Raw genomic sequence first — 13,646 nt, 5'->3', positions numbered from 1 at the left:
ATCACATAATAAATATTTAAGTAAATCGTGGTGTTGTTTAATAATAAAATTTCAAAATCTGTTGGTGAACAAATTAAAAGGACACAAGTTGATATCAACCTATGTTAGTATTAACATGATAAAATAACAATATTTTATCAAAATTATAGAACTCAATTGTTTACTCAGGATCATGTGAACAAAATCCTCAATACTATTCTGCATCTCTGTTTATATGACTAAAGCATTTCCTATAATTATAAGCATTATAATTCTTTTAACATTTGTAATTATATGAAAAATTTTAAAACTAAATTAAATTTGAATGATCAAAAAATAGTAAAATATATCTTCGTTTTAATACAATCTTGTTATAATTTGAGACTTTTTTTCAGATAAATTGGTTTAAGCGTGCTAGGCCAAGAAAAATATGATTTAAAGTACACTGACCTAAACCTCTATGACGTAAATACATCTTTATGAAAAAGGCAGGAAAATAAAGTACACATCTTTAAAAATGGATATAGACAATAAGGTATATGTAAAAGAATACCTTTTCGACAGTTAATTAATTACGATTAAAACCAAAATTATAAACAAAATTTATAAATACTGAATAATTTTATTTTGAACACTTAATACAATAAAATGGCCTTACATGCCTTAAATATATATCGTTTTACATTTTTGAAAGGTGTGTATATATAATAAGATGCATATTTGTTATATATATATACTCGCCTTCGGCTCGCTGCCCCTAAGTGGGATGTTAGCAAATTCGGGGATAAGCGGAAGTCGGGGACAGGTTAAGTCTGATTATTACATTATGGATCTGGTGGTTAAAGTATACATATCTTATTGATTTTTCCAAAGTGCATTTTGTGGCTAAGCCGTTAGAGATGCAAGAAAAAGTGACTGGACCTCTCTTATCGAAAATTTAATTTCGTGTTTAGATTCAACCCTCGGATTTAAGCTATGACCTATTGCATAGGCAGTACAGAGCTTAGGAGAAAAGACTGCACTGGTATATTGTTTAGTGTAAATATAATAAAAACCGACTATAAGTCAGTATTTTTAAGCTTTGTAGGGGATTTAATTTGCTCAGGAATTTATCTAGTCATGCCAGGAAATTCCCTTGGGGGGCTTAACCCTTTAAGGACCAACCGTCTGATTTATCGCTGGCGGCGTACTATGCGAAAAGGACCAGTCGTCTGATTTATCGCCGGCGGCGTACTATGCGAAAAAGGACCAGCCGTCTGATTTATCGCCGGCGGACTTTTCATATTTTTTAAGAGATATTTTAATCTTCTATATGGAATAAATATATACTATTTTTCTATTCCCTGTATGTTTCTTTCTATGATATTCAAATTTTAAACGTCTTTGGAATCATCAGCTTGGTGAAAAAAAATATTTTACAGCCATGTTGCATCTTTAATGTTTGTCAGGGTACTTTGGGATTATACCGGACCACACCCAGACATGAATCGTTATTTGACATTTTTGCTTCTTACTTATTACTAGATTAGCGCAGAACAATATTTCGTCAATAATAAAACAGGAATTGTCTTATTGCAAAACCCCTCCCCATCCTCAGACAGAGGTCAAAGTCGACCGGTCTAGTAGATTAACGTTATTGCAGGGTCTCGCCGCCGCCCGTTCAGCTGTGCGTCGCTCGCTTTGTTGTACTTACGTGTTTTTACCCCTACATTTCTACAAACACAAAAATTCAACAAAAAAAAATTATGGTTGCCTGTAAGGTTTTACGGGCGAAGATTTTACGTGACAACGTCTTTTTTCTCGGTAGAATATTTATTGATATGCATATTATTAAATTGCACAATAGGAACAAGGAATTGAATGAAAATAAGAATTGCACAAATTTTAACTATAGAAATATATTTTGTTTTACTAAAACATTGTACATAATTTGAAATTAAATTAAAATTTGTTATTGTAAAATGGTAAAGTTCAATAAAACATTTACTAAAATTGGAATTTGAAATTCTTGCTAAACAACAGTTAAATTCTAACTCCGCGCGTGGTGATTGGTCGGTTTAGTTCGTTTGTTTTGGTCGCAACTGTTATGACAGGTTAAAGGTTATAATTTGTTATTTTAAATGTTTGACTAGCAATACGCGCTGTTTCTTTTTCAATCGACTGAATTACGAATTGATTGCAGAGTGATTTAAACTAATAATTTACTTAACACTATCAACATTTGTCAAATAGTATGACATAACCTATAAAACTCAGTTTCTCAACTTTTGTGTCAATCTAACAATTCAATCAGTCCAATCATAGTTTACGATAATGAAATATCAGTGTACAATTATTTACCTTTTATTGTTGTAGTTGTTGTAAATGACGAATCTAAGCACTCCACATTTTTCACGAATAAACATAGTTATCTGCTTTATCCCGTGCGGCGGAAAACCACAGTTATCTGCTTTATCCCGTGCGGATACCCGTGCGGCGGACCCACTGGACGGGCATCGTAACGTTACCGGGGCGTTACACTTTTTCATGAGTGACTCCGAGCCGCAACCTAATTTAAGACGTTGTTCACGTCAAAAAACAAACATTACCAAACAAAAACTAAACTCTTTATTGAAAAAAACACAAAAAACTTGTTTTTTATGTACCGTGCAAAAAACTTAAATAATCATGTTATGACGCGGCGGCCTGCCGTAATCGGGATTCTCGAGGAAAGATAAAGATAACAGCGACAACAATACCGATCACAATACCTGGAAATGCTTGTTGAATTGATGGAATGTTTAGTTATGTTACTCAACTACATCGTTTTATAAACGTTTCTAAGTTCATTGAAAAAAGTTTAAGCTTTGGGGGCATATAACGGAATCTGACCCCATTAACAATAATTAATAATAATTATTCGTTGTAAGTTTGTAATTTTTCTAATTAAAGAGTTTGTGTTTTTCGTTCTATAATGTTTGTTTCTATAAAATGTATATTTTTGTGTTCTTCATAATGGTTGTGGTCGGTATAAATCCCAAAGTACCGAATAATATCCTTACTAGCCTGTAAGGTTTTGTATGTCTAGGCTAATGCTGAAAAGTGTGTTTTAAACCAGTGTTACAGAAAAAAATTTAATTCATTTACAAAATTTTTTATTTTTTAATTCCAGGGCTTTCAAATGTTGTACAGTTATAGAGAATTATATGTAAAACTAATAAAATACCATTTCCCACGGATAATTTATTCTTATACTTGGTAGTTATTGAAGATCAAACTCAATTTTTTAAATTTTTTTGCTTTTTGTTTTTTTTTTGCTATATAATGAATTAAATTTATTTTTTAACAATGAACAATTTATTTAAAAATATTTTAAGCCTAAAAACAAATCTGTACAGTAATTAGTTCTCAAGATATGATTTTTCTCTCAAACCCTTGAAATAAAAAATAGCCTATTCACGATAAACATTTTGCCATTGAGAGCGTTTATCGGGATTATGCAAGTAACTATATACGAAAAAAAGTGTTTGACCTATTTTGGAGATCTAATCATTGATTAGTTACAAAACATTTAATTTTTAAGTTACAACCAATGGTTAGACCGATACCGCCTCCAAAAACAGAAAATCTCATGTAAAAATTACAATATATTTGCTTTTAAACGCGTTTTGCAGCCAAACCGTTGACGATACGGCAAAAAGTAACTGAAGCTTTTTTGTAGATCACGTGATTTCCTAATTCTAATCCTGCATCTATTTTGGGCTACGATCAACGGTCGAGCCCGAAAACTAACTTTTCACGTGAAAATTACAAAAATGTTGTACATAATAACATTTTACGACTGAACCAATAGAGATAGGGCCAAAAGGCACTAGAATTTTTTTAGATCACGTAATTTTATAAATTGCACTTTTGTTTTGTTTTGAGCTATGACCTACCGTTAGGCCGTCATAGGGCCCGAAATATAATTTTTCACCTGAAAATTACACAAATTTTGCACAGTATCGTGTATTGCGGTCATACCAATGGACATAGGGCAAAAAGTAACCAGACCTGTCCTGTAGATCGCATAATTTTCTAATTTTATCGGTCAATAAGATTTGAGCTACAACTTTCCTTTCGGCCGCTATCGGGCTCCAAACATTGTTTTCAGCGAAAAATCTCTGGAATGTCAAATATTCCCGCGTTATCGCTTAACCACGAGAGACAGGGCAACAAGTCATTGGACCTTTTTTGTAGTTCACTTCATTCGTGACTAATGATATTCCGTCAGATACGAGCTATCTCCAACGGTTCTCCCGCTATCGAGCTTACAAAAAATGTCTGCAAGGGTAAAAAATGCGTGATTTTATGGGAATTTCTTTTAAAAGGTTTAGAAGTATAAGTTCCCGGTTTTCAGAATTTTCCTGTGGGTCATATTGCGAAAGGTACCTGCATACCAAATTTCAAGTTTCCAGCACTTCTAGAAGTATGTTAGAATTTGTATCTATATATCAGTGAGTGAGTGGTCAGTCAGTTTCACATGCGGGCTGTATATTTATAGGGATATATATATATATATTTTTTTTTTTTACATTTTTGTAAGATATAGGCGACTGCCTTCAATGTATATAACTTACACCGTTATAAAGTTGGTAGGAAATAACTTGTACATCTTAAAAAATATACATATATATATATTTACGATTCGTAGGTCTTACATTAGTGTAACGTGTTTTGCTGGTTGCTTTGGAAAAGAGTTTGTCTTAGTCAGACTTACTATGGTCACGCAAGGCAGTTTAGACTTTATTTAAGCCATCCAGTAAAACCCGCTATCTAAGGTCTGAAAATTTAACAAGATTGGCATTATTGTTATAAAATAGAATAAATTATTGTAGAGGCAAAAATATGAATACAGTTGACTCACACCCCTGAGTTCTGGAGCAACTTAGAATATGTCTACAAAAGACAACGTGTCTTCCTAATTCAAACCATCCAACAATGAAATTATAAGAAAGCACTCTACTACTTTCAAATGAAAGATTTTTAATTTGTGTCTACCCGTTTGGATACCATAAGCTTATTTAATACCAATTTTTCACTTTGGAAATCTCTAACGGTATATCATGACAACTGAACATGATAATTTCACCTTTTTACTTTTACAAGAATCTCTCCTATTTTGTGAAAACTATTAAAAAGTCAAATTAAATACGTGGTTACAGTAAGTAAAAGTTTCTAAATTCGAACAGGAATAATAATTCTAATAGTGCTATATTATTGATTGAGTTATTTGTTTTAATTCAATAAAAACAATAAACAGTTTGAATCCACACTAATCTTTTGGAGTTTATTCATAATAAACAATATTTAAGGGAAGTCGGAAGCTTTTACCATAGCGGTTACGTCATTCCAACAGAACAATCTGGTCACGTTGCCGCTTAGATAATCTTGTTGTGGCGGGAACTAATCAGCTGTTGCGGCGCTTAGGCGGGAATTGTGTTTGAACAGGTGTTAGTACTTCTACCAGAAGCCACATCATGGTAGAAACGTCCCATAGTCATGACAATTATATATTTTCCTAAAATTTGATTGGTTCAAGGCATTGCCAAAAGTGAATAACATAATGCAATTTATTTATAATAATTTATTTATTAATTCAATATGATTAATAGCCAGTCATGGTTGATAAAATAAAGCTTCAATTTAAACAAATTGTATTACAGAAAAGATTATTTTGACTGTAATTTTAAAATCAACGAGTATCGAAAACTTTACTCACTGTAGTATTATAAATATTAAATGAAGAATGTGAATAATTTATAGGAAAAATTAAAGTTTAACTAAGGCCGTTTTTACAGTTACTTTTGCAAAGTGGTACCAACCAAACGGAAATCCTGATGTGTCTCATAATGATTGGGAAAAATACCATTCTCCACTCTCAATCCTGTCCAATTACTGTAGGATAGCTATTTTTTTAACCTCCAACACTGACGTCTCTCGGACAGTTACAATGAAACATGATATGTTCCGTACCACCTGTGAGGTAAGTTTATGGTCATTGGGAGGAAAGAACATTTCAGAATGTCATTTCGTATCGTTAATTAAGTATATAATGTAAAATAATAAAATTAATTTATGCCATGAAGGTATTGACCAAAGGTGTCTCAATGTCACACTAGGGTTGGTAAGTAGAACCATTCATTCATAATATGGTAGTGGCGCAAGATCACGTTAATGGTAAATCCTAGTTCTGGCCGTAGGATTGCGTTGTAAACTGTATTCCAGTGAAACTTTGAGCTATTGTATGGCTGTGGTATTGGCACTTCTAAAAAAAGGATTACCACGAGAAAAAAGGATTGATGGAAAGGCACCGATTTTTGAAGAAACTTATATCAAAGTGAGAGGTACTTATGTTTTTTTGGAGGAGTAGGCTACATATATCGGTAGAAAGGACATTGATGATGGACAATAAGAGTACTTTTATCGAAAGAAAGGGCATCGATATCCAGAGGAGGAGTATCTCTTACAGATTTTTTTATAGGTTTGTTTACAATTAAACAACTGTGTTGCAATAAGAGCTCGAACTTGTGTCTCTGTAAACTGCGCAACTAGATCCCTCGCAGCTCTTATGGTCATTTTGCCATCCAAATACAGAATTTCATATTTGTATACGTCTCAGAGAACCCTCTTATACAAGGAAGACAACTAAGTATACCTTACATTTAGTTTGGTTATATATGTTAGTAAATTGCGCTATTCACAAGTGTAGCTTATCCCGTCGCTGTCATGTTTGTAGGAGACGAGTGTGGGAAAAGTGGCTTTCACTTCTGGAACAACCAATTCTTTAAATGCTTTCATGAATTCATTGATTACGCATTTTAAGTTATAAAAAATTTTATTCGGTATATTTTTTAGCAGTTTCCATTACTAAAGTGTTTCAAATCTTAGGGAGAAATTTATTCAAAATCCTTAGAAACACAATTTTGGTCAAGCTTATAGGTTTATGAAATATGTGTGAGCACGAAATATATTATTTTTGTGTTTTGTTGCTTTATTAAAAAGAAAAAAAATAACTAATTTAGTAAAGTTAAGACTGCCATTGATTATCATATAACACGTTTTTAAAATACATCAACATAATTACCAAAACTTGTTTTAACAAAATACATCTTACATTTTATGTTAAAACAGTACTGGAGATTTACAATGTAAATATTGGGAAACATATTAACTGTCACTAATTTTTATCTATGTAATTCTAAATCTGAAGAACAATACAATATTTGTAATATTATCACAATAAGAAAACTTCACTATGCCTTCATTAAGAATCAAGAAGGCTCTGGTGGAATATGTACATTTCTGAAATACAAGCTCTGATATGGCGGAGGAGCCATTGAAAGCCGTGTAATTACTATAGCTCAGTGTATAATATCTGGTGCGTGTTGTCTGTAACAGTTATTGTTAAGCGAGATAACATTGCGGCTAGGGCACGTTAGCAGTGTTGTGCTGCATACTACAAATAGTTTATTATAGCATTCCACTACAACCACACTAGAACTCTGCTTATCTCTTACACGTTGAAATCCAAGATTGTATTATTGCTTATGCCTCAGTAGTAGAATAAATTTAGAAAGGTCTTACAAGTTATAGATACACTTCAACACTCAACATCGCCTTCTTATAATCGTACCGTAGTCCCTCTATCCTTCCGATAAATCTTGATACGAGTATTTTAAACTTTGTTCATAGATTTCTCGTGGCCCAAGGAAGAATCAAGAAGGTTAAAGGAAAACCCATCCTGCTCGTCCCAAAAAGAGCTCTTCTGATTTTAGGATCAAAAATTAAAATTCCTTTCGTCTTTGTCCTACCTCTTTCGTTAGATTCTGTCGGCTCCTTCAATACTCAGCTGGATCGGTTTGTCGCCGAATTCAATGGTAACGTTTGCATTCGTACTGAGCTATTTTTATCCTTGAAAAAAACAAACGATACATGCCACTATCGAATACTATACGACTAGTATATTGAACATTTTCATCTATATAAAGTAGGAGGAGGCACCTAAATTATTACTAGTTAGAATTTCTTTTATACCCTTAAAATTCAGTTATACGAGTGTGATAATCAATAAAAAAATGCATAAGGTATACACTTGAACTGTAATATTGAAGCTAGGCTAACAAATATTTGTTAAATTTATTTATCCATTTTATTGTTAAGTATACACAATTTATCACGATGGAAGTCTTGCGGGTTGAATAATGGCCTGTCAGCCCAAGACTAATGAGAAAACAACATCACGAGGCTACTGTGGTCAGTTCTATTTTTCATTAAGTAGTCGAGGAAAACAACTGAGGTAATTAATAGTCTTAGCTCTGAACATTTTTAATGACATATCAAATCCTTACATCACTGATGAAAACTGAAAATAGTGCTTTCTTCTTTGTTTAAAGTTTGCTTAGACGATGGATGGATTATGACGATAACAGGATTATTTTATATCGTTCAGTGGTACAAGCAGTTAGTTACACAAATGATCCTACGACATGATTACTTATTTTATTGCTGATATTTGAAATAAATTAAATGATTTCCACCACTTATCTCTTGCTGAGAAACACATACAGTAGGTCAGCTTTGACTTTGACTTGTAAATAACGGAGAAGTAAAATACAGGGATAAAGTTCGTTGTTTAAAGTTTGTCAATAATGGAAGATTTGAAAGGATAACAGGTTTTATGCACACTTGTTATATCTTACAAAAGTTATAACACAACGTTTCGAGGACCTAAGAGTTTCTTAGAGTTCAGTTCCGACGTTGTCACTGCACAGTATTTAAGTCCCGAGCACCAGTCACGAGTACGAGAATTACACTCACCCATCACGATAGCACGGGGCGAAAATTGTATACTACCAAGAAAATTTATGTTGGCTCTTTATTCGGTATCGCTTAGTTATCTGAAACAATTTTACAGCAGGGCTATGGTCAGGGGGGGAGGGGTAAAAGCAAGCCGCTTTCGATCCTATGGTTTGGTCCTGGACCTTAGTGTCATGGTGTGTGTACGCTACAGAAATAGTCTTTGGTTTTTCTTGTTTCTGTAAAAAAATGTTTTCTGTTTTAAGGAAATCGAGTAATTACAGAAAATTGAATATATACATTATTAACATAAATTTACCCTAAATTTAGACCATTTGAGAAACAAAAATGTTATGGAAAGAAAATAAAGGGCACGAAAGAGCCCCCAGAGTGTCACGTCCTGCCAGTTGAGGTTACGACTAAAAACACCACTCATGGCTCCGAACTTTATCGTCCCTCGGGACCATTTACTCCTGAGTTAGACTACTTGTACAACATTCAGAACATTAAATTTGTTTCCTCCCGTTTAACGTATTGGTGCAAAATTATTTTTATTATTAATACTCTAATAACGAAGTTTTTAGATAAATACAATATCTCCCTCTCATGAATATTTATTCACTAGGTTGACCATCGCTTGTTACTCAGCGTAAATTAAAATGTGCCTGATTTTGGACCAGCTGAAAATGAGACCCTCACACTGTTTAATTATTAATCACTTTCATTTAATTATCTGAGCGCACCAGTGAGGCGCTGAACAAATTCAATTCTCTTTGTCTTTCCTTACGTTATCTTGATGTCATGTAGATTTATGATTATTCACCAGGAAGCTTCATTTCTATATAAGAAGCACAGAGTTTTATGAGGGTTCATGTCACTCCAAGGGACAAACCCATGAGACGGTCGGATGACCGTCAGTGGACATTTCTACGGTAACGGGAAATTCGTATTAGAGTAAATAAATTTGCAAACACATTGAGTACAACTATGTGACATTTTAACAAATAACATATCAACATATGTAATGAGGTTACTTTGTTTAATTGGTCTACAAGACTTTCATTACGTGTTGTTTAGGCCTTCAATACCCGTTTGTACGGACTACTGTATGTGAAAGATATATAGACAGTTGAGTGTCATTGCAGCCTATCACTAACTAGACTTAGAACAAAATGTTCTTTTTGTCCACCTGGGGGTTAAAGAATTTTCAGCATGAGAATCGTAATACAAGGCAGGAGTTTGCCAGACTACTTACGTAACAGGGTTAAGTGAAATTGCATTAAAATTAAAGCTTATACCTCATTTCATTCGCAAAATATCCCGCAGACAGACAGACAATCAGATTGAAGACATTTGTTCTTGACCCCAGGCATTCAGAAGAGAAACTAGGCGTCACAATGACGCTAAACTAAATCTCATGGACTACACGCACCATCATCGAAACTGTCTCTGTAAGGTTAAATGGAATTGTAAATCCATACATAAATTTGTTCTTGAGATGTTCGGTGGAAACAAAACACATGAATACAACCTAGTATAAAAGGAGCCAAAAGAGAGAAATGTAAGTCTTACAGACCTGACAAACTAGGTACTTTCATTACCCTATGTCGCATTTAAACACTTTAAATGCTTGAATTCCGTTTTTTGACATATTTGTTACTTTGTTTTTCGTTACTATCATGGTCACTCATAATACAAGTTTTTACTTATTTTTTATAATTCATATATTGTTATCTTATATCTTTGACCTTATATATTTCAAATATAATACGAGTATATAACTCGTGTAAGCTCAGAAGAATCAAAATTATGTGATTATTGGAGAGTTTGAAAACTATTAGTTGTTTTAAAGACTGATCAATCAATTCCTTGCTGTGCCAGAAATCTAATAAGTAATAATGCATTGTGGCTGACTAAAAAAAGAAAGAGTGGTTCACTTGATATAGTGTTATTACATGTATTAGAAATTATAAAATGTATTACTAAATCCTCTCATTCTCTCATGACACATTTTAATCCTGATTTATTCACTTGTAATAAAAAAATTCCTTTAAATTTTTACTTCGTTCTTGCTATCATAAATAGTCAAATAGCGAAATAAAAAGTGTAGTAGAGGCAGATAATTGCAGTATTTATTATTAAATTACTTAAATCTGTTTCTATTCTTTCCCACAAGGAATCACCTGACTACAACGTAACTATATTTCAAGTTGGGATCAACCCCATGACAACAAATGCATAGTTAATAGGAGTATGGCTGTAAATGTATAATGGTAGTTAAACTGTCTCAATATATCTACAATGAAGCAGTAAACCTATACTGCAATGTAAGGCTTATAGAAGTAACTCTTGTCATAATCTAAAATAGTTTAAAAACACAAATAATTTGTAAACTAGATTTTTTTGGTTTTATCAATATTGTATCACAACTAATAAATGGTTATTTTTTAATATTTCGCATAAAATAGACCTATATAAAAATGATGTTGAAAAACATACTTAATTTTAAAATTTTAGAAAATGTAAATAATTTCATAGATCATAATTAAGTTTATTTAACATAGGCATCCGAGACATGTTTTGTGTGTAGCCTCTGCGAAATACAAAACTCAGCGTGTGAAAGGGAAATACCGAAAGCGGGTTGAATCGTGTCGATAGTTACAATGTTGCCGAGACACATCTGGCAGTGCGAGCACAAAAGTAAAAATACCTCAGGTTTTTTCTGTCAGCCAAATCCCACGTACACGTACTGTCATCGAATTCCATGTCAGGTATACAAGCAGAAAATGTTGTTTGTCAGGTATACAAGCAGAAAATGTTGCTTGTCAGGTATACAATCAGAAAATGTTGTTTGTCAGGTATACAAGCAGAAAATGTTGCTTGTCAGGTATACAATCAGAAAATGTTTTTTGTCAGGTATACAAGCATAAAATGTTGTTTGTCAGGTATACAAGCATAAAATGTTGTTTGTCAGGTATACAAGCAGAAAATGTTGCTTGCCAGGTATACAATCAGAAAATGTTGTTTGTCAGGTATACAAGCAGAAAATGGTATGTTTATACGTGTATTCAGTCTCAAGATACCGTTTGGAAATTCAGAAATTCTTTTGTCATCACCTAGATTGAAAAGATTTTGCTAGCGCTCTGAAAAATATATTTATTTCTAATATCAAGTAGAAAGTAATAAATTAAGAACATTCTAACGTTGAAATTATATTATGTAGTGCATATTCAACAAAACACATGGCAAAGAAAATATATTCAAACCACAAAAGCTCTGAGGAATGCTAAGTCAATTTACGGCATCATATTTTCTTAAACGATAACTCGGCGGGAATTTTATGATGTACAGAACTACGGCATTTACTGTATGGTAGTGTTTTAATGTGGACACTGGACACGGCATAACATCTTTCATCTCGCCAGACTCTTATTGCTGGTAATATCTTGGACTTTAAAAAACCAAAAGGTGAAATAAAAATCGTAATAATGAAAATCAAACAAACTTAATTTTAAAATGGTTTATTTTAATGAACTGCTATCTATCACAAAGGTGATGTGCATTGAAAATATCTTTGAGTTATGAACATTACATTAGGTACAGGTGCTACCATTTGATACCAACCTCTAATTTAATTGTAATAGAAATATTTATGGTAATTTAACTTTGGGTTCAGAAAATTTAAAAAAGAAAAACTTTGTATGACTCTAATTCTTATGATCAATTTTAATTTTATCGCAGGACATATGTTGGAATTTTCTTTATTTATTTCTGCCTTGTTGCCACGACTAAGAAAATATACATACATACACAGGTGTGAGGAGCCTACTACTGTCAAAAGATAAGTAAGTTGGGTTTTATGACAGTATTTAAATTTTTAGTAAAAGTTAGACAGTAATTCCATAATACATCTTATTCTGCATTTTAGTACTGACCAAACACTACATACTTGATATATTCCAAGCATAAAGTTAAACGTATGATATTTCTATTTAAATTCAACTTTCAATTTCCTTATCTAGACATTTTCTTACTCTGTGCTCAGCAAGGGTTGCAGAACAGGTTTAATGGAGAAATGTTAATACTATTAAACTAGTCTATTAAACTATAAAACTTGAAGACTATAGTTTATATTCAAGACTATAAGTTTAAACAAATTGGATATAGTGGTTAATTAATTAACCATTTAGTTTTATTGTCCTAAAACTATGTTTACAAAGAACAGTTGATCAAATTTAATACGATTTTCAATTAATAATATTTGCTTAGTGTAATGGAAGTTTTTCCACCAAGATGGGATTTTCAGCAACTTTAAAAAAACCAGTAGTCCGGAAAAAATAAGAATACGCATATAAGTTAAACAGGTACTCTAAGCATGAGCATGTTAAATTTAAGTATGATGGATAGAGTAGTTTTTTACATGATTGAGTAACACACACAAACACACATACAGATAGACGTTTTATAATAGTATACATTTTGGTGTGCCAACATCAAAATACTGAATGTGTTAATATTCGCAATTAATTAACGAAAGTTATGACTAGTATTGGGAAATGTAAATGCAAATACGTAATACAATTTATTTTATTTATATGTCAAGTAAATCGTCCTGTGTATCGTATTGTACTGTAATAAGTGAAGTTATATTGTACATTGGTTACAACTGTGTAAGGAGAATAATGGACAATGAGACAAGGCAAGAATAATGATGCCGCAGCTTCACGAGACGAGATGTGACCAGTTCGATATTTCATTACATAGTTTGGAAAATCAACAAAAGTAATTGATATAAAATATTTATTTTTATTTTTCAACGTAACTGGTTGTTTGCCTATAACCACAAACAC

The sequence above is a fragment of the Homalodisca vitripennis genome, chromosome 8, assembly GCF_021130785.1.
Source record: "Homalodisca vitripennis isolate AUS2020 chromosome 8, UT_GWSS_2.1, whole genome shotgun sequence".
Classification (NCBI taxonomy): domain Eukaryota; kingdom Metazoa; phylum Arthropoda; class Insecta; order Hemiptera; family Cicadellidae; genus Homalodisca; species Homalodisca vitripennis.
The sequence above is the reverse complement of the archived record's forward strand: the minus strand, read 5'-3'. Positions refer to the sequence as shown.